The 23506-nt window shown below is 39.5% G+C and overlaps 1 protein-coding gene, 1 long non-coding RNA gene and 1 pseudogene across 2 annotated transcripts in view; 1 reads left to right on the top strand and 2 right to left on the bottom strand.

Annotated features, from left to right (window-relative positions):
• Positions 1-5098, bottom strand: part of LOC107183051 — a 20798-nt gene extending 15700 nt beyond the window's left edge. Inside the window, exon 1 of the long non-coding RNA XR_001513828.1 lies at positions 5029-5098. This is a non-coding gene — a long non-coding RNA (uncharacterized LOC107183051). The remainder of the gene's footprint in view (positions 1-5028) is intronic.
• Positions 1-23506, bottom strand: part of WDFY2 (WD repeat and FYVE domain containing 2) — a 200560-nt gene that overhangs the window by 149620 nt on the left and 27434 nt on the right. The gene's annotated exons all lie outside the window — the stretch shown is intronic.
• LOC102755460 lies at positions 5463-6056 on the top strand (annotated as a pseudogene).

Consider the following 23506-nt stretch of genomic DNA (forward strand, 5'->3'; position numbering starts at 1 on the left):
TGCAGACAAAGCATTCAACAAAATCTAAAAATTATTTTTGATAAAAGCTCTCAGCAATGTGGGAATAGAGGGATGATACCTCAACATTATAAAGGTCATATATGACAAACTTACAGCGAACATCATACTTAATGGGCAGAAACTAAAACCATTTCCCCTAAGAACAAGAGCAAGACAGAGATGTCCGCTTTCACCACTCTTATTCAACATAGTACTGAAGTCCTACCCACAGTGATCAGACAAGAAGAAGAGATAAAAGGCATCCAAATTGGAAAAGAGGAAGTAAAACTGTCATTCAGAGATGATATGATATTGTACATAAAAACCTTAAATACTCCACCAAAACACTACTAGATTCAATAAATGAATTCCGCAACATAACAGGATACAAAATCAACACCAAGAAGTCAATGGCATTTTTATACGCCAATAATGAACTCTCAGAAAGAGAAACTAAATAAACAATCTATTTTACTATTGCAACAAAAAAATTAAGATACTTAGGAATAAAGTGAACCAAGGAGGTAAAAGACCTGTACTCAGAAAACTACAGAACATTGAAAAAAGAGAGAAAAATATAAACAAGTGAGAGAATAGACGGTGTTCATGGATTAGTAGAATCATACTTCATTAAAATGGCCATACTACCCAAGCAATCTATAGATTCAATGAAATCCTTATTAAAATACCAATAGCATATTTCACAGATTTAGAATAAACACGCCAAAAATGTACATGGAACCAAAAAAGACCCCGAATAGCCATAGCCAGTACCAGGCTGTTTTCATTACGGTGGCTTTGTAGTATAACTTGGCATCTGGGATTGTGATTTTATCAAGTTACACTACAAAGCCACTGTAATCAAAACAGCCTGGTACTGGCACAAGGACAGGCACATAGATCAATGAAACAGAGACCCCAGAAATCTACCCAAGACATTACATGTAATTGATATTTGACAAAGGAGGCAAGATCATACAATGGAGTCAAGACAATCTCTTCAATAAAAGGTGTTGGGGAAATTGGACAGGTACATGAAAAAAAAATGAAACTAGCCCTGGCTGGTTTGGCTCAGTGGATACTAAGGAGAAAATAAACAAATAGGACTGTAACTGTACAGCAAAAGAAACCATCAACAAACTGAAAAGAGAGCCCACTGCATGAGAGAATATATTTGCCAATTATACATCTGATAAGTGGTTAATATCCAAAATATAAAAGGAACTTATAAAACTTAACAAAAATAAGACAAACAATCCAATTAAAAAATGGGTAAAGACCTAAATAGATACTTCTCCAAAGTAGCCATAAAGAAGGCCAAGAGACATATGAAAAAATGCTCAAAGTCACTAATTATCCAAGATGCAAATTAAAACAACAATGAGGTACCACTTCACACCTATCAGAATGGCTACATCAACAAACTACAGTGTTGGCGAGTATGTGGAGAAACGCAAACACTAGTACGCTGCTGCTGGGAATGCAGACGGGTTCAGCCCACTGTGGAAAAGAGTATGTAGTTTCCTCAAAAAATTAAAAATAGAACTGCCGCCGAAACCGGGTTGGCTCAGTGGATAGAACGTCGGCTTACGGACTGAAAGGTCCCAGGTTCGATTCCAGTCAAGGGCATGTACCTGGGTTGTGGGCACATCCCCAGTAGGAGATGTGCAGGAGGCAGCTGATCGATGCTTCTCTCTCATCGATGTTTCTAACTTTCTATATCTCTCACTTCCTCTCTGTAAAAAATCAATAAAATATATATAAAAAAAATAGAACTGCCATTTGACCTAGTGATCCTACTTCTAGGAATACTAGTATATGCTAAGAAACCCAAACCACCAATCAGAAAGAATATATGCACCCCTATGTTCATAGCAGCACAATTTACAATAGCCAAGATTTGGAAACAGCCCAAGTGCCATCAGCAAATGAAGGGATAAAAAAGCTGTCGTACATTTACACAATGGAATACTATGCAGCAGCAAAAAAGAAGGAACTCTTACCTTTTGCAACAGCGTGGATGGACCTGGAGTATATAATGTTAAGCAAAATAAGCCAGCCAGAGAAAGATAAGTATCACATGATATCACTCATATGTAGAATTTAATGAACAAAATAAAGTGATGAACAAAACAGATCCAGAAACATATAACCATGGACCAATCTGATTAATTTCAGAGAGAAGGTGGGGGTGAGAAAGTGGCTGGGGGGAAATTAAATGGGAAACTTATATGCATATATGCATGGCCCATGAATACAGACAATAGTGTGTGAAGGCTTTGGAGGGGTGAGTGCTGGATGGAGGGGGTCAATGAGGGAAAAAACAAAGGGGACATCTCTAATAATATAAACAATAAAGTTAAATGTTTTTTAAAAAGTCTGTGTTACACATGGAAAGATATTTTAAGATGTAATAATAACTAACAATTATTAAGCACTTACACTGAGCCAAGTTCAGTTTTAATTACTTTATGAGAATTATGATTTAATCTTTACATGTATCCTATAGATTGGCACTATCACTATGCCCATTTTCAAGATGATAAAACTGAGGTCCAGAGAGATTAAGTAATTTACTCATCCCCTCAGGCATTAAAGAAGTCAGAATTCAAACCAGAAATCCGTCTCCAATCCCTATGCACTTAACAATTATTCTTGTCACTGAAGGAAGACTCAAATATCATGGTACTATACTAAATTAAGCAGACTGACCAATGGAACTGAATTAAAAGCATATATACTAATTAGCATACTAAAAAGTTATTATATGAGGGAAAGATGAATTATACAATAAACGGTGATGCCCTAATTAGTTAGTTCCCAAAAAGTGGACCCATACCTCACATAATTTATTAAAATAAAAATCAGTGGTTTAAAGAATTATATGTATCTGGAACCAACATGATGCATATTACCACAACTTTGTCTCATCATTCCTTGCAAAAATGACCCAACTGACTTGATAGAGAAAATTCTTCACCACAAACTGACCACTTCACAGGAGCCCCATCCAAAACCTGAACCCTTGAGGAGAGTGAGCAGGAGATGGCTTAGAAAAGAGAGTAGTGGATGGAGAGCCTAATCAGCAGCTAGTTCCCAAAACCTCAACAATAAAACTGCCACCATTCATTAGCTATTGAGAATCAAACACCCTACTAAGTGCCTTACAGTGTTAATAAATTTAAATATTATTATACACACGAGTAAACTGGTGCTCGGAGGTTTAAACAAGATGCCCAATGTTACACAGCTAATATAGCAAAGCCAGGGTTGGAACACAATGGCTATCAGTCTCAAACTTTAAACTCCACTACACACAGAGGGGCCAAGTCCACCAGGATCTCATCTTCAGAGCCTGCAGACAGCTTCTGGATAGGAGCAGCGGCTGGAAGCAAGGCAGTGCTGGGCAAAGAGTCATGACAGAGGTTCTGCCTGGATGCCAGGCCAGCCAGCTATGCAAGGGGAAGGGAAACTACTCCAGTAGGCTCAGAGCTGCCAAGACAACACAAAAGAGAGACTGTTCTGCAACAAAGGGGAACTTTGCCCTGCAGCTGTCTCCCACTGCCTACAACTCCATCTCTACCCCACAAAAACTATCATAACTCTAAGCTGTTAATGAGAAATTATAATAAATCTAAATTTTCCCCTATGTTTGACTGTAATGAAAAGAACTAAACACGGTCTACACAATTTCCGATAAAGCATTATTTCAGTTCCCCATACTGCATAAACTAGACCTCACTTGGCAGATGAGCAAGCAGACAAGCAAGCAAACTAGATAGGAGAAGAGACTGGAATATTTTAAGAGACATGGAATAATCTGAATAACTGCAAGAAACAAGACAAGTTTACAAATTTTAAAATTTACATTCTCAATGAACTTCAAACTGATAGTGAATCAGTGATAACAAACATTACTTCAAGGAAAGGTGAAAAGGGAGTAACAAGAAATAGCATTTGAAAACAAAAAGTGAAACTAGTGGCCTAAAGAACAGAGACAGTGAAACGCAGACTGGCTACCGCAGAAAATTAGTGCTCAATGAAATATCCCAGCGTTCACAGGAAAATAATAAAAAACAAGACATTATCAGTGAAAAAGATAAAACCTGAACAACAGATCCAGAAAATCGAATATGTATATAACAGGAATTCCATAAAGAGAAGGCAGAGATAAGTAAAGCAGAAATATTGAGTAAATAATAGGGCTGGGGGGAGCTTAAAAATGAGTTTTTCAAACTGAAATTATGCACAGAACTTGGCAGAATAAATCATAAAAGATACACACATCCGAGAATTTCTGAATGTCAGGGAGAAAAAAAATTAAATAGACATAGGAACCTCCACCAAGATTTTTTTTAAAAAAACGGGGGGGTGTACTAACTGCTAAAAGACCATGGAGTAAAGTTTGTAGGACTTTGAAGGTAAAAAACTGTGACCTAGTAAGAATCCCAAATTTAACTAAATTATCAATATTGTAATTATCATGATTATAAAGCAAATGAAAAATATTAATAGACTTAGAAAGATAACAATGTACTTTCCACATATTCTTTCTGGAAAAAAAATTCTTAAGAAAGGGGGACAATCAATTAAAAAATAAGAACTCAAGAAAGTAGAAGATATTTGAAAGTATAGATATAGATGAGTATAAAACAAATAGCAGTGAGCAATAAAGGTAACAAAACTACAGTGATCTAAATTATGTATGCTAATGGTGTTGAAATCATGATACAAATATTTAGCAAGGAGACTTGAAAGAGCAAATTGCTAAAAAAAATTATATGAACAAACATTTCTAATTATTTCTAACAAAATTTAGGCTATAAAGGGAAGGAAGAAAAGAACGTGTTGAAGCTCATATAGCTTAGGGGAGCTCCACAGCTACTGCTCCAATGCTAAGTGCAAATGTTAAACATACCCACAATTACAACAAAAATTAGACATATTTAATTTCTAAGTCACAAGGAAATTTAAAGAAAATTCAAGACAAAACTCAGAATAGGGTAAACAATAATTTGAAAACCTAACACAAGATGCCATGGGTAAGACCAAACATTCAGTGAATACTAATGGGTAAAATATGCCTATTAAAATACACATAAACACACACACACACACACACACACACACACACACACTGGGTTATGTGCAAAAGTATCAGACATAGAGTAGATACTAAAAAAATAGTGTATATAAAGAAAGAAATAACGTTGCAGGCACTGTAGTGAACCAAACAATTTTAAGAAGAAGAAAAGGAAACTTTACCAGTTTAAAACACCAAAATTTTCATTTCAAAAAAATGTTTTAAAATCTCACAATGAACTGGCAAGAAAATAAATGAAATCCCTCAGAGGTCAAAAACTTAATAAAGTGTGTAATCTTTAATCCACAAATTTCACTCATAGTAATTTAGTCTACATTCACATGTTTTAAAAGGAAGAAATCTCTTCCTGTTTCTCACCATGGCACAGGATTAAGGGGAAAAGGAGAACCCCATGAGGGAACTTCACATCCATCGGCTCTGCCTCAACATCTGTGTGGGGAAAAGGGGAGACAGACTGATCCAGGCAGCCAAGGTCCTGAAGCAGCTCACAGGCCAGACCCGAGTGTTCTGCAAAGCCAGATACACTGTCAGATCCTTAGGCATTAGGAAAAATGAAAAGATTGCTGTCCACTGCACAGTCTATGGGGCTGAGGCAAAAGAAATCTTGGAGAAAGGTCTGAAGGTGTAAGAGTACAAATTACAAAAAAATAACTTCTCAGATACTGGAAACTTTGGTTTTAGGATCCAGAACACCTCAATCTGGGGATCAAATATGACCCAAGCATTGCTATCTATGCACTGGATGGACATCTATGTGGTGCTGGGTAGGCCAGGATCCAGCATTGCAGACAAGAAACGCAGGTCAGGTTGCATTAGGGCCAAACACAGAATCAGCAAAGAGAAGGCCATGCGCTGGTTTCAGCAGAAGTATGATGGGATCATCCTTCCTGGCAAATAAATTCCCATTTCCATCCAAAAGGCCAATAAGTTATTTTCAGTGGAAAAAAAAAAAGGGAAGAAATCATGCATGGGAGGAATTCATAAATTCAAGACAGTTTTCACAGTTTGGGGTTGTTTGGGCTGCAAATAAAAGAAACCTAACTAAAGTGACTTAAACAAAAAGGATCTAATTTAAAAAGGACTAGATGGCAGGCACTCCAGGTTGACTCAGTAGCTCAAATACCTATGTGGCTAAGGCTCCGTATTCACTTTCAGTGTGTGAGGGACATCATGTTAGGCAAATGCAGGGTGTAAAAGACTGTACATATAAAATGATCTTTACTAAAATCAGAGAAAAAGAAAAGAGTTCAAGGAAATCTGTTAATAGTGGTTGCTGTAAGATGGTGAGATCATGAGTGGTTTTTTACCTCCTGTTTCATATATTTTTTGGTGCTTTACCTATTTTTTAGAAAAATGTAATACATGCACAAACTGAAAAAAGAAAAAATATATACATATATCAAAAAATTAAAAAGAGAAGTGCTGCTAAAGAAAGAAGCTCAATTATCCTTTGGCCATAATGACATAGATTCTTTCTCCTTGTTTTCCAATCAGAATTCTTTCAAATTTATTTGCTACATGTCTGAGTTTTCTAATTCTCCACCACATGCAGCACAGTAGTTTAGTGTAAAAAAAACTCAGGATAGCCCTAACTAACCGGTTTGGCTCAGTGGATAGAGCGTTGGCCTGCGGACTGAAGAGTCCCAGGTTCGATTCCAGTCAAGGGCATGTACCTTGGTTGCGGGCACATCCCCAGTAGGGGGTGTGCAGGAGGCAGCTGATAGATGTTTCTAACTCTCTATTTCTCTCCCTTCCTATCTGTAAAAACTCAATAAAGTATATTTAAAAAAAATAAAAATAGCCCCAACCGGTCTGGTTTGGCTCAGTGGATAGAGCGTCGGCCTACAGACTGAAGGGTCCCAGGTTCGATCTGTTCAAGGGCATGTATCTTGGTTGCGGGCACATCCCCAGTGGGGGGTGTTCAGGAGGCAACTAAATCGGTGTTTCTCTCCCATCAATGTTTCTAACTCTCTATACCTCTCCCTTCCTCTCTGTAAAAATCAATAAAATATATTTTAAAAAATAAAAATAAAAAGCTCAGGATATTAATAATTATGATCTATGTAGGGTATAACACTTTATAGTACTTAATAGAGTCCTTATCACATGAACTTTATTTCATTATTCACTATACTGGTATAACACTTAAAGATAAATAGAAAAAATAAAAATAGGTAAATAGAGCATTTTGCAGTGAGGAACTTGAAGCTTTAATCATTCAAGAGCCCTTCCAAAATCAAATTAATTGGGAAGCTTAAATATAATTTACCCCAAAAAGTATTCTATTTTCATATACCATATTTCATTAAGATAATATTAAAATACACTCGTGGTTATATTGCATCAATTTCCGAGGGGCATCCAAATTCTTTTAGATATTTAATTAATACCAATAACCACCAGTGCTCCTAAATCTACTGTAGGCAAAAATGAATGTTTAAATAGAGACCAAAGCTGATCAGGAGAAACCTACACTATCCACTTGGTGTGCTTCAGTGACTTCCTTCTGTTACCATTCCTCACATCATGAGGTCATCAGAACAGCTCAAGGGGCTTCCCACTTATCTACTAATTTCAGAGGCATCTTCCAAGACTGTCTTCTCATTAGCTTAAAACTAAAAATTTGGAATTTAGAATTTTAATTTTAAACTGAAGGATACCTGAGTAATAATCTAGTCAAATTTCTCATTTCACATACAAGGAAACTGTCAATGCAGTTTAAATCCATTAAAATGGATCAGTTATGAACACAAATGCTCCACTGAGCACAGAAAGATGTCTTTAGAAGATGTCTAAAGCCTGCAAGAATTGATACTGCTGCTTAAGCTTTACTGATACTTATGATCCTATTTTAAAATGCTGGTCAATCAATTTATAAGGCCCTGTTTACATATTACAAATCCTCAAGTAAAAAAATCCCATCAGTTAAACATGACATGCAGAGTAAAGCAGCTAAATGGCATATACTCGTCTTTGGCCACAAGGAATGGAAATGAATCTCTGCCTTTTTGGTTATTTTGTTGTTGTCTTCAGTAATGTGACATAAGACATTACAGAGAAGAATTTGTAAACATTAAATTGCAAACAAAATATTCACTGAAATAGAATTTCTGTTAGGTTTGTTTCATTTTATGCTCTAAGACAAACTTGGGCTTCCTGTCCTCACTTAGAAGTTCCAGATTTCACAGGAAATTCTAAAACATTAATTCCCCTTCAGCATCTGTTCTCCCCAGATCCTCACTGTTAGGGACTAGTGTGGCAGCCAGGGGCTCTGGGTCACCCATCTATCAAGAAGAGTTCACTAAAAATTCTTAGCCAGCCTCATTCATAAACATATGAACAACATACTAAAACAATCAACAGAAGTAACTCACTGGAGTGCTAAGTATTAAATGCTACGTCAGGTAAATATTCCCTCCCAAAAGATCAGTTTCCTTTTCGAAGTCCTGGCTGCATCTCATCCCTGCCCTGTCAGCATCTGGCCCTCAACTAGGGCTAGTTGCATTCTGAGCTGGCTAATATTGGCTGAATTCCACATGATTTTAGTTGGCCTCAGTAATATTTTTGCTTAGTTCTCAAGTCCAGAGGTACTTACTCTATAAATGGCTGCCATTTTTCTACTGAACTTCTGAAACCCTCCAAATTGAGGCCTATTTTTATTGGCTCATTAAGTATAGGTACCAAATTTTGGTAGTGGTTGGCATGGGAAAGGGTGGAACAATTTTGCTTTGTACATTATAAATATACTAGGGGCCCAGTGCATGAATTTGTGCACCTTGAAAGGAACTGTGGGCCAGCCACAAGGCTGCGGTGGGCACAGGGGTGGGTCTCGGCCCATCCTCCACACCCCCGACCAGCTCCTCCTGCCACAGCCCCAGGTCCTGTCTCTGCAGGCAGCCTCGCTCTCACTGTTGCCACTCCCATGCGCTGACGGTGCTAGCCCCGTTTGCATCCGCTGATGGTGGCACGGAGCGATTGGGGCCAGTGTCAGCAATGGGTGTGAGTGGCAGCTGCTGCCCCAATCGCCCCTCAGAAGCAGGGGGAGGTGGAGAAGCCCTCAGGGGCGATCGGGGCTGGCAGCCGCTGCTCACACCCGCTGACAGTGCAGAGCAATCAAGACCGAAACCAGGCACCAGCAATGGGTGCAAGCAGTGGCTCTGGTGCTGGCAGCGGGTGTGAGCAGGGCCGGCATCGGCAGCAGGTGCGAACACCAGGCAGGATCACGGTGCGCAGGAGCAAAGAATTTTCAGTAACCACCAGAGGTTCCAACCAGCACCCCGCCTTGCTTTGGCGCCCCTGCTCACCTGCTCCACCATCCCACCGAGCCCGATGCCCGCCATGTTCCACGCACGCCCCTGGTGGTCAGTGCACGTCACAGCGACCAGTTGTTTGGTTGTTCAGGTTGTTCCACCATTCATCTATTTGCATATTAGCCTTTTATTCTATAGATTTTTTTTTTTTGTTAACACATTGTTTGCGGGTAGTTTTTATCATGCGCTAACAGGTGGCGCGGGCCATTTTTGCAGTTGAATAAATTACCGTTATACCTGGAAGTACATACATAATTCACCACTGCATGTGTTAGAGACCCAAATTTTGTCCTTTGGAATTTGTATATCTGCATGTTAGCATCCCTTTAGAGCAATAAAAAAGTATAAAAATAAACGTATTTATACGTTACCCGCATTCTACCACTAGTCTATAAAAAACGTATTAATACATGTCTCGCGCTCTACTACCAGTCAACGTAAAACATATAAATACGTTTCCCGCATACAATGTGTTAATCCTTACCTGAGGATGTTTTTCCTATTGATTTTTAGATAGAGTAGAAGAGAGAGGAGGAAAAGAGAGAGAGAGAGAGAGATTGGTTGCCTCCCACACGTACCCCAATCGGGGCTGGAAATCCAACCTGCAGCCCCAGGTTCATGCCCTTGACTGGAAATCGAACCTGAGATACTTCAGTGCTCTGGTTGACACTCTAACCATTGAGCAAACAGGCCAGGGCCAAATATCTTTTTTTTAAAGAATTATTACCTTTAATGTGTAAAGATACACATTTTCACATTACACACCGGGAGCTGAGGGAGAGCTACCTCCGGTTAAAACAGATTCAACTCAAGAAGCGTGAGTTTTGTATCCCAAACTTTTATATGAACGAGTGGGATACACATGTGAGCTTCATAGGGAGTCATCACACCAATTCCAGAAACATACGGGGCTAAAGTGCTGTTTAATCAGAATATACTTGACTGTGAGAAGCACCTATCGTCTTCTCTAGCTTCTCAAGGAGCCCAGAATGCTGGTGACCCTTGAGCCCTGGCAAGGGTCAGGGCTATGCACCCACTGTTTAGTCCGGACAATGGCAGCTGAAGCAACTTCCTCACCAGATAGTCATGTAAATCCTTGCTGATAAGATAGTCTGTTACTGGAACTTGCCTGCCTAAGGGCTTAGGTGTGTCCCAAACTGAATAAAAGGATGGCAAGGCCTGAGCACAAGTGGAGTCCATACTCTTTGGATGGGCTCTCCCCTGGCCCCCCCAACTTCCAAATTACTATTTCTTGTCTCGTCTCTTTCATTTGTGTGCGGCCCCTCTTCCAGAGCCCAAACCCCGAACCACAAGGGACACTGGACCAGTGGTCCAATGCACACTGGACCAGTAAGCACTAAGTTTGAATTATGAAATTATAGGTACCCGTGACAGGTACTCTACCACCTCTCACTACCTCTGCCACCATCATCCTGGTCAAAGGCACCTTCACCTCTCCTACTGCCATGACCTCCCAATTGGTCTTCCAGCTTCTGTCCTTACTCACCCCAACCCTGCACCTAGTTGACTCTCACACAATCAGGTGACACAATTAAACAAGTTAAATCTCATCACTCCCTGCTCAACATTCTGCAGTGGCTCCTGTTTTACCAGAAGGAAAGCCAACATCTTCAGAATGGTCTGTAAAACAATCTTTCATCCTGTGACATCCCCCCTGACCTCGTCTCTTAGCACTGCCCTCCTAGCCAAACTGCCTCCCGGCTTAACATCAGGAACATTCCTGCCATGGTGCCTATGCACTGGTTGTTCCCTTTGCCAAGAAAATTCATGCCCAGATAGCTTCATGGCTAATCCTCTCACCCTTCCAATCTTGATTCAAATATCACCTTCTCAGTGAGAACTACCCTAGCCATTCCTTTTTAGAAAGTGGAAACTCCATCTCCGCCCACCCCGTAACTGTATTCCCAAGTCCTTTTATCCTGCTCTGTGTTTGTTCACAGTGCTTATCATCTTCTAACACCCTCTTTACTTACCTTTTATGATTATTGTTTATTTCTCCTCAGAATATAAGCTCCACAGGGGTAAGGATCTTTGTTTTGTTTATTAATATTATCCTCTGCCTAGAATAGTGTCTGATGGTCAAGAATTCAACTAATATTTGTTGAACACATGCTAAATTAACATAAAATGAGCAGAGTGAACACAGCCTAATGCAGTCACATAGAGATCCCAATACATCAGATTCTTGCCACTTCCAGTGATGAATGGAACCAGGAAATGCAAATCAGGAGTCACAACCATGCAAGAGTGATGGCTCACACCACTATTCTTGGGACCAGTACTATAAATACTCAGTCAAGGCCTGAGAGCATCTGGGATGAAATCTGAACTCCTGCTCTTAGCAAATTCTATCAGAATCCAGCAGTAATATGTCCACAGCTATCGCAAGTAAATGTGTGCCTGGAATAGCCCTCTACTGAAATGAATCAACGTCACTATATATTGGTTTCTCCCAACCAGATCTTTTCTCTAATCCTTCATCCTTTATCATGTTATCACAAAACAGGGTTCAATCACTTCAAAATCAGCTCTTGAAAAGAATATTAGGTGACAGTAGGAGCACAGTCATTTAATTATGTCTCTTTATTCTGCCCCTTTATTTTAAAAGCTGGGGGATAGGGGGTAGGGAGTAGTAGAGAAATTACTTCTATAAATTAAAAAAAGATCCATTCCTTTAAAAAGAGTTGCCTGTAGTAATTGCCTGTTGTGAAAAGATGAAAACAACCACAAGATTGGAAGGGCAGGAACCAGAGAATAGCCAGAATTTCTAGAGGAAATGAGAAAGGGCTGGAAATAAGGTAACTTCCAAAAGTTCACTAAATGTGTATTTTGACATGTGGTGTGCTGGAGAGATGAGTGATTTTCACTGATGAGGGTATGATGAGGTCTGAAAGATTAAACCACAAACATCTGTTGAAAGGTTACTGTGTAAAAAATAGACAAACAAATCTGAAGATCTACATTGAAGGAAAACCACAGGTGACTAGTGAAAAATGAGTGAGGAGATTTAAAAAATACAACTCTTAGGCAGTATTCCAGGAGCCTGAATTGACTCACTGAATTCTCCTAACTACCCCTATGAAAGAAGTGCCATTATTATCCCCATTTTAGAGATGAGGAAAGTAAGGCACTGTATCATTCTCCCTGCTTTGTCTCTGCCTCCTGACTCCCTTTCATCTTTCTAGTGCAGCTTATCCATTCATCTGGATTGCCCAGAACTTCCCTGATTGATGTCTGTTGCCCCTGCCTGAACATTAACAGCATCAACCTTCAATTTTTTTCTATACTGTAGGAAAAGGATATAACATAAAATTTACCATCTTAAACCATTTTTAATTATACCTTTTCCTTTAGAATTGTCCCATTTTAGCCTGGCCAGTATGGCCCAGTGGTTGAGCATCAACCTATGAACCAGGAGGTCAAGGTTCGATTCCCAGTCAGGGCACATGCCCCAGTTGTGGGCTCGATCTCCAATGTGGGGCATGCAGAAGACAGCTGCAATGATTCTCTCATCATTGATGTATCTATCGGTCTCTCCCTCTCCCTTCCTCACTGATATCAATAGAAATATATGTCTCTTTAAAAATAAAATTGTCCAGCCCTGACCAGTTTGGCTCAGTGGCTAGAGCGTCAGCCTGTGTACTGAAGAGTCCCGGGTTCGATTCCGGTCAAGGGCATGTACCTTGGTTGTGGTCACATCCCCAGTAGGGAGTGTGCAGGAGGCAGCTGATGGATGTTTCTCTCTCATGGATGTTTCTAACTCTTTATCCCTCTCCCTTCCTCTCTGTAAAAAATCAATAAAATATATTTTAAAAAAATAAAAATAAAATAAAAGTGTCCCAGTTTAGGCTATATACAATCATCTTTCTCTACTACAACCTTTCTACTATAACAGTTTACTTACCTGCTTCCTTGACCGAACTGTGAGCTCTTGGAGAACAGAAATGTGTGACCTGTGTTTCTAAGCTCACAACCCTACACAGTAATGGCCATATTGTTAGCAAATGTTTAATAAATGCAAATGAATGAATATTATCCCAAAATCCCTACTCGTTAATTTTCATTTTAAGAGGGCAACTGCCCTCTACCAGGTTCAGTATTTGGAATTTGTAAACTGTTCCAGCTTACCTGAGACCAACCAGAGAGAGCCAGTGGTCTGCAGAACACTAAAAGCATGTGTAGCTGGATGAAGGATATGGCACAGACCCAGAGGGTAGGCATGCCCGAAAGAGCCAAAGTAATGTGGAGCCTGCCCGGAGCACCACCAGACATGACCAAGCATAACATGAGTTCTACCAGCTAGAGTTTCCAGCAGCAACTCCAGGCGGGAGGTTATCCCTCAGCCATCTCCAGTCTAGGCACCAGGCCAGAGCAGCTGCTCAGAGCAGAGCCATAAAGGATCTGGAGGTCACCAGGTGGGTCTATCCATACCTGTACCACTCTCCACCACTTCACCCACATGCCATCTTAGTGAAGAACATGGAGGGAGAGGAAATGTGAAAATCATAACTTTGTATATTTAAAAATTAATTTTTCTTGCATCAGACTAATTACTTATTTTAGCCTTCCCCATCTACCCCAACGCATCCATATCCAAATTGGGAAGGGACTTGTAATATCAGCCCAGATTAGAAAATATGGAAGGAATCATTCTCTCTGCCTGTGTGTTCTGTAAGTAACCAGTTTCTTCTCACCTTTATTTTGCTGACCCACAATATGAGATAGAGAGAGGAAAATAATCCCAATCCTATTTAAAGAACCTCAGTTCCAATATTTAATTTTGGAAGGAGGAGAATCTCCTCTATATTTGTCCACCATTGGAGGTGGAAGAAGTAGATTTTGTGAGGAATGAGAGAACATAATTGAGAAAGGAAAGAAGAGAAAGGAAAATCACAGTAAGTGAGGCACCATTTGCTTTTTCCTACTTGGAGCTCTGCAGCTCACCATTACAGTAACAGCATTTTTTTTAAATAAATCTTTAGTGTTGAAAGTATTACATATGTCCCTCACCCCACCCCTGCCCTCCACCGCAGGTCTTCAGTGTCTGTGTCCATGGGTTATGCATATATGCATACAAGTTCTTTGGTTGGCTACCTCTCATCCACCCATCCTCCCCCACCTTCTCTCTGAGATTCCACTTTCTGTTGCATGCTTCCATGTCTCTCAATCCACTCCATTCATCAGTTTATTTTGTTAGATTCCACATGAGTGTGATCAAGTGATACTTATCTTTTTCTGACTGACTTATTTCACTTAGCATGATACTCTCCAGGTCCCTCTATGCTGTCTCAAAGGGTAAGAGATTTTTCTTTTTTACTGCTGCATAGTATTCCATGGTATACATGCAGCACATATCCACTCATCTACTAGTGGGCACTTGGGCTGTTTCCAGATCTTAGCTTGTAAATTGTGCTGCTATCAACATAGGGGTGCATACATTCTTTCTGATTGGTATTTCAGGATTCTTAGGATATATTCCTAAAAGTGGAATCAATGACAGTTCCATATTTAATTTTTTTTAGGAAACTCCATACTGTTTTCCACAGTGGCTGTACCAGTCTGCATTCCCACCCAAAATACCGACTTCTGCGCATGGGCCACAAAGTTTCAGTCGCACAGAATGTGCCCCTCTGCACTTGATATTTTGTGTAAGAGCCACACTCAAGGGGCCAAAGAGCCGCGTGTGGCTTGCCAGCCGCCATTTGCCGTCCTTTGCCCTAGAAGATGTATCTATAAACATATTGCTATGAGATGTCTGAGATTTTGTTGCCTTTGGCTTCTTCTAGGATTTTTATGGTTTCACAACTTACATTTAAGTCTTTTATCTATTTTGAGTTTATTCTAGTGTATGGTGTAAGTTGGTGGTCTAATGTCATTTTTTTTTTGCATGTATCTGTTCAGTAACAACATTTTTAGAGCAGCAGAAGGCATCACATATTTCATTCACTTTTCTAGCCTTCCCAAAGGTGGACAAGTGCCAGCAGTCTTGTGACTGCTGCTTGATGAAAGGCATGTGGCACTGCTCATTCCATTTACAACACACCCTCTACCAGTATTCACAGTGGTGACAGGCAGGGAGGGGGGCACTCCAAGCCTTTATTGTTTTGCTCTGGCAAGCCTCCCATCATCTAGAATTGTGATGTTCTATGTTCGGGGGCAATCCAGCAACATTCTGTGAGAATGCGGTATACTAACAGTGAGGGTGACAGGAAGAGGTAATTTTACTTTATACAAGGTAGACAGGCTGTACACATTTAGGACACCCTTCAAATACCCAATGATCATTTCAAGATCCATTAATTATCTGTTAATCATAGTTCTCCAGACTAGAGACCAGGTGGTACATCTGATTGAATCCTCTCATTCATCCATCCACTTACACAGGCATTCATTTAACTAGCTTTATTTATTGCTACACAATGTGGGAAACCACTGGGGATACACAGAAGAACAAGATACAGTCCTTGCCCTCAAGAAGCTCAGAAGCTAGTAGCAGAGGTATACTAGTAAAGCAACATACTGTCAATTCTTAGTTTACTATCACTATCATTGGTACTAGGATCAGAGACAGGCCATCTGTTAGCCTAGAGCAGCCGTGGGCAAACTACGGCCCGCGTGCCGGATCCGGCCCGTTTGAAATGAATAAAACCAAAAAAAAAAAAGACCGTACCCTTTTATGTAATGATGTTTACTTTGAATTTATATTAGTTCACACAAACACTCCATCCATGCTTTGTTCCGGCCCTCTGGTCCAGTTTAAGAACCCATTGTGGCCCTCAAGTCAAAAAGTTTGCCCACCCCTGGCCTAGAGCAAAGTTTTAATGAGGTAACGTGCTGGCACATGGTCAGTGCTCAAAAAATGTTAATTGTCTTTCATATCCTCTCTTTACTGATACTCTTAAAAAGTGCTGCCAAAATGTAGCACTAAACCCAGGTGGCCCAAGACAAAATTCTATTGAATTCATAAATGAAGATAATCATACAAACCCAGAGTGTTGTTGAAGAATCAATAATATAATGATGTTAAAACCCTATACAAAACTTGACCATAAGAATTACTCAACGCCGAAACCGGTTTGGCTCAGTGGATATAGAGCATTGGCCTGCGGATTGAAAGGTCCCAGGTTCGATTCCAGTCAAGGGCATGTACCTTGGTTGCGGGCACATCCCGAGTTGGAGATGTGCAGGAGACAGCTGATGATGTTTCTCTCTCATCGACGTTTCTAACTCTCTATCTCTCTCCCTTCCTCTCTGTAAAAAAATCAATAAAATATATTTTTAAAAAAAGAATTACTCAACTATGTTAAGCTACTATTCCTTCTCTTCTGAAATAAATAAAAAAAGTAAAATACTTGTTTCATGACGTGCCCTATAAAAATGTATTAAAGTGGTGACTCATAAGGTGGTTGCTTCCATTGATTTAACTCTCTGAGAAGGACTTCAATGATACAATGATTTTTTTATGATCTCTTTGATTGTATCAGGAGAGCCAGACACAATCAAAGTCCATCATTCATCTATTGCAGGAGAGATAGCATTCCACTAATTAATTATATGTGTCAAAGACATTGGTATTTACATAAAAATCACTGTGGCTTTTGTACAAGTGGATGCCATGGACAGTGGACATGACATTCACTCTCCCTTACACAATTTCAGAAAAAGTGCTGAAGGCACCATCTCCACTCAGTCCACACTTATGACTGAAAATTCATTAAGATATCAGGCTAAAAATCCTTTTATTTTTATTTTTTTAAATTGAGGTATAATTGACATACAACATTGTGTTAGTTTCAGATGTACAACATAATGATTCCATATTTGCATACATTGCTAAATGATCACTGAAATAAGTCTAGTTAATACCCATCACCATACACAGTTACAGAATGTTTTTGTGGTGAGAACAAAAAACTATTTTTGTCATTCACAGATTTAGTACAATGACGTGAACTCAACAAATGCCTGTTGATTCATCAATATGCAAATCATGTCTTTCATACATTTAAATAAAACGTGTCTAGCTTTGTGTAAATTACTGTATTTATAAAAATGAATACACATAACTATGTGCTAGACACTGTTCTAGAAGCTCATCTCCAGTACTACCCCTTTTAAAGTGCTGTGTTCACAAATACTCTGAATTCTCTTCCTTCCAAATACATGGTAGAATGACACTGCACAGCCTCCTTCAATTCGGGCATGACCATGGGACTTGCTTTGACTGATGAAGTGGAACTGATGTTTGTCAGTTCTGGGAAGAAATCTCTAAAAGCCAGGGCTGGATCTGCCAAGCCCCTTTCCCAAGTTGGTTAAGACTTTTAGCTCACCAGCTGTTAGTAAAACCCAGATAATACTCAATAATTGAAGCCACTGAGATTTGGACGTTGTCTGTAACTATAATATAATCTAGCCTATCCTGATTCATACGAGAGGGTAGTTGAAAGGAAGATAGCATTTTTTCCCAATATTCTATCAATTAGATTGTTTACTAATCCATCATTGGCTCCCCACCATTCCCAGAAAGCAAGGCATAAAAATCACCATTTTAAGCATTTTTACAAAATAAAAAATTTATATATTCCTTTATTTTTAAAAATTCTGCTTTTCAAAAAGTCATTACTAGTCTTTCTCTCTTTCTTCCTTTCTTTCTTTTTTTAAGAAAACACACACACACCTAATTCACCTTTGCAAAAAATCAAATATAAAAAGTGAAAAATCAGCCCTGGCCAGTTTCTCTAAAAGAAAATCAATGGAGCCCTGACCGGCTTGGCTCAGTGAATAGAGCATCGGCCTATAGACTAAAGAGTCCCAGGTTCGATTCCAGTCAAGGGCATGTACCTTGGTTGCGGGCATCCCCAGTGGGGAGTGTGCAGTAGGTAGCTGATCGATGTTTCTCTCTCATTGATGTTTCTAACTCTCTATCCCTCTCCCTTCCTCTCTGTAAAAAATCAATAAAATATATTTTAAAAAGAAAAAGAAAATCAATGGAAAAATATCCTCGGTGAGGATTAGAAAAAAAGTGAAAAATCATCATACCTCTTACCGCGATTATTTTATATGCATACATAGATGCTTTTTTTTTTTTTTAGTGGAAGAGGCATCACAAAAACAGTATATATATTACTTTGCAACTTTCCTACGTAATAGTCCATTGATAGCTTTCTAGTTAATTGCATTGTATGGCCACAATGTAATTTATTTAAACACTAGTGGCCACTGGTGCATGAAATTCGGGCACAGGCGGGGGGCGGGGGGGCTCCCCTCAGCCTGGCCTGTGCCCTCTTGCATGCAGTCCAGGAGTCTTTGGGGGATGTCTGATTGACGGCTTAGACCAAGTGGGCCTACGCTGTCAGTCAGACATCCTTAATGCTGCCGTGGAAGCGGGAGAGGCTCCAGCCACCGCCGCTGCACTCACCAGCCATGAGCCCAGCTTCACACTGACCACCAGGGGGCAGACGCTCAACGCAGGAGCTGCCCCCTGGTGGTCAGTGTGATGACCAGTTGTTCTACCATTTGGTTGATATGCATATTAGCCTTTTATTATATAGGATGGCCCTACTGATTTTGGCTTGTTCCACATTTTTTTTTTTTTTGAAAGAGTGGAAGGGAGGTGGAGAGACAGAGAGGAAGATATATCAATGTGAGAGAGAGACACTGGTTGGTTGTCCCCTCCTGTACTCCTCTCTCCCACACACACACCTGTACCAGGGCCGGGGATCAAGCCTGAAACTGAGGTACCTGCCCCTAACCAGAACTGAATCCAGAACCCTTCAGTCTGTGGGCTGAGGCTCTATCCACTGAGCCAAACCAGCTAGGGCTTGTTCCACATTTTAACTTAATTGCAATGTTACAATAAACACCCTTGTAAAATCATGCAAATATTTTTGTAATATTCACCCCAAAAAGCCAGTTTGCGGAGTCAAAGGTATGTACATTTCACATTTTTCACATTTTGACAGGTACTGTCGGTCAAATTGCTCTCCAAAATGATGGTATCAGTCTAACAGGACTACCAATAACAGATGACAGTGGCTTTTCTCCCTAGATCCTTATGAAACTGGATATTGTCAAATTTTCAAAATATTTATCAAGCTGGGAATTTAAAAAGCTTTATTTTAATTTACATTGCTTTAACTATTTTATTTCAATAACTTTTACTATCTGTATTTTTTTCAGAAGTATCTGCCTATCCATATTTTTTGTTTCTTAATAGTTACTATTATATCACTTTTGTATCTATTATAAATATGAAGATTTTTAAAATATATTTTTATTGATTTCAGAGAGGAAGGGAAAGGGAAAGATAGATAGAAACATCAATGATGAGAGAGGATCATTGATTGGCTGCTTCCTAAATGCCCCACACTGGGGATTGAGTCAGCAACCCAGGCATGTGCCATGACCTCCTGGTTGGTAGGTGGATGCTCAACCACTGAGCCACACCGGCTGAGTGATATTAAGACGTTGTAACCTATGTTACAAATATTTTCTCCAAGCCTTCATTAATGAATGCTGGTTTCAACACTGATTTTTTTTTAATGAATGCTGGTTTCAACACAGATTTTTTTTAAATTAATATAACTACATTTGTCAAAATTTCTCATTATAGTATCTAGGTTTAAGATATAATACTTTAAATTAATTATAAGCTTAACAGATAGACTGTAAAAACATTTCCACAAGTAATACAATTAAACCTGCTTTTTTAGCTCTTTAAATCCATCTTGAACTTATTTAATTCCTGTATATAAATGTTTATATAACTTATCTGAGTGCTAAGGCTAGTATAAAATAATGCCCCCAAAAGCAACCAGCACAGCATCCAATATGTAGGTTTTCAATAAATGTTCATTTATTTTATTCCTCTTGAGTCTCATTAGTTTAGAGACAACAAACACATAATTCATTTCAAAATATTTTCCATCAGAATCCCAATTGTGTTCAGGGTAACAACACACCACACCAAAACAGCTAACTACTCTTCCCAGCCAGTCTCATGAATAGCTAGGGTACAGGAGTATGACAGTGTTGGTTAATGATGTGTAAGCAGAAATCACTGAACTGAGCTTCCGGTAAGCTCTTTGAAAGAGAACAGGCGCAGCAGCTGGTATCTGCCTTTTCCCCCCAGGATCCTTCCCCTTCTACCTGCCTGGAAGGCAGATGCAATGCTGTCTGGAGAGCAGCCATCTTGAGGCTCTGAGGTGAGATCACTAAAGGATGGCTGAATAGAAAGGCAGAAGCAGTCTGATGACTTTATCCAGCCCTGAACTGCCTACCACTGGACTCCTTATTATAAGAGAAAAATAACCCCTTTACTTGTTTAAGACATTATTAATGAATCAAGTTTTCTGTTAACTGCAGAGGAATGTAACACCTAAACTACATGGCTTACCCAGCATTTTCATATAGATTTTAAAACACTTCCCATTTCCATTACTTGAGATGGTCTCTTGAAGAAAAGTGATGCCCATTTGAAGGGCAAGTTCTCCACTAAAATATATTAATTTAAGAGAGAGAAATAAAATCATTAAGCACTTCAAACAGAAATGTAAGAGTGCCCTTAAGAAGCCAATAATCAGGAACATATGGTGTTACCTGTGGTAATCTTGGTGTTAAATTACTCTGATCAATATACCACACAGCTCATTTTAGTTGTAAATTCAAATTTTAGGGACAAAAGATTTTCAGTGGGAAAAAAAATCACAGCATTGGAGGAACTCTTAATAATTATACAAGGTAGAAATTTTATTTTTTTATTCACCAATTCTCAAGAATTGGGACTCACTTGTAGTTGTAAATGAAATTAAGAAAATATTCCAGAAGGTACCCACTAAAAGCTCCACCACTGTCCAAAATCAAATTCTTCCAAGTATTTCACTAGATTGGAGAGGAAAACAACAAGCTGCAGGAACTATTTAATCAATCTGCTACCAGGAGGAATCGTCTCAAAATGGTGGTCCTAAATTGAAGCAAGGGTTGCACTGGACCAAAGGCTGAAGCTTGGCCATCTAGCATTCCAAGCAAAATTGTTTCCTCTAAGCATTCCTTTTATTCTGTACGAGAGGCCCGGTGCATGAAATTCGTGCATGGGTAGGGTCCCTAGGCCTGGCTGGTGATCAGGGCTGATCTGTGGGGTGACTGGCGGGGTGATCAGGGCCGCCCCGCTCACACCCGCCTTGGCCTGGAGCTGCCCACTTGCCACCACTGCCAGTCAGGGCCTGCGGGCTGGGAGCAGCTCCTGCATTGAGCGTCTGCCCCCTGGTGGTCAGTGTGCATCATAGCGACCGGTTGTTCTGCTGTTTGGTCAATTTGCATATTAGGGTTTTATATAAATAGATTCCATCCTGGCTCTGCCTGAACCAGAAACAGTAGGTTCTCCTGTACCAGCTTCTGTGACACTGTCCTGCACCCAGGCTAGTTTAAGGAGTCTTGACCCTTTCTTTTCTGGGGACCCCTGCCCAGCACCTTCATAGAGAGATGACTAAAAAAAAAAAACAATATAGCATTCTAAGCAATTTGGCATTCCTTCCATGCTATGTGCCTTTGATCCATCTTCACTGTCCCTTTGTCCTGTCATGCTCAACAGCTTTGCAGCTCCTATCCAAGCACCTGGCCAGAGGACTAAAATCTCTACTGCAGGCTAGTTTTAAGTCTTATGTAAGAATCTTGTACAGCACTGCTCACGTAAATTTCTGTTTTTTCCCTCTAGGACAAGCACTTCCTAAAATATCCAAAGTTTTTTGGTGAGAAGAGAGATTGTCCTGTAACTTCTATTCATTTCCTGAGGCATGTGGAAATTAACCTTTATGTACTTAAAGTTTTACAAAAAAAAATAGAATAAAATTAATACCAAACTTGGAAAAAAAATGCTGGTCCTATTTTAGGCCTCTCATTTCATCTAGCCAGCCCTCCAACCCTGAAGAAGGAACTAAAGGGCTGAGGGAAGAACAGATTCTGGCCCCAACAGAGGTCCTTTCAAACATGGCAGTCACTTCAGTATGGAAAGAAAGGGAAGGTAAGAGAAAGGAGCTATACTTTCCAGGAGACTGAGGCCCATCTTTGCAGATTCCTCTTACCAGCTACCACTGATTCCACCAAGAATAAGTTTCTTAAAACAAAACAAAACAAACAAAAACCCTAACCCTCCCCTCCACCATCAAAGTGTCTTTCACACAGAATTTTATTTAATATTTTTGGAGGGAGGGGTGTCAAATGATTTTTAATTGAAGTATTTCCCTTTATAGTTCTTAACTAATTGGGCATTCCACTGCACCACTGTTGATGTCATCTATGTCATGAGGGTGACAGCCATCAACATTGCATCCCACAGACTTTTTTTATTTGAATTCATCAACTATAAATGAACTTCTTTACTCAGATTGAACACTGTCCTGATTTGCCTCTGCAATAAAGAAGGAACATACCATATGCTACTGATCACAGTCTCTATACTCCCTACCTGTAAGGGGGAAAAGAAGGTGAGAGAAGAATCGGGTAGAATGCAGAGAAGACAGTCAATAAAGAATAACAGTGCAAAGAACATCCTATACATGGTCAACCATAAACTTTCTATATTAACAAATGTCAACACAGCTTTTGAAGTCAGACATAAAGCCCCTACTCCCATTCAATCCAACAGTTTGCCAATTATTATTTTAATTCCTTTATAAATGAGCCATATCATTTCTCAGAATTTAACACAACTTTTGAAATATATATCCACAACGTTAGACAGAGTTTAACAAGCATTTTGAAATGCATATTCACAAAACAGTTTTAAAAATTATAAAAGAACTTCTCTTCAAGTTGTTAATTTGTAAATAAAGGTCTCATTTATGCAGCCTACTTATTAAAAGTAGACAACAATATCAGTGAGAACTTCAAACAAGTTTTTGTCACAAGTAAACCACCAAATAATCAGGAACAGTCTAAAATGCATTTCAAAACAAAAATACCTAAATTTGGTAATCCAGTTCCTTTCCAAGCAGGGAGGCAAGGCTGTTTAAATAAACAGGAAGACAGCTAGATGAGGAAACAGAATATGTGTTTTAATTCTCCTGGCATAAAC

The sequence above is a fragment of the Myotis davidii genome, unplaced genomic scaffold, assembly GCF_000327345.1.
Source record: "Myotis davidii unplaced genomic scaffold, ASM32734v1 scaffold39, whole genome shotgun sequence".
Lineage (NCBI taxonomy): Eukaryota > Metazoa > Chordata > Mammalia > Chiroptera > Vespertilionidae > Myotis > Myotis davidii.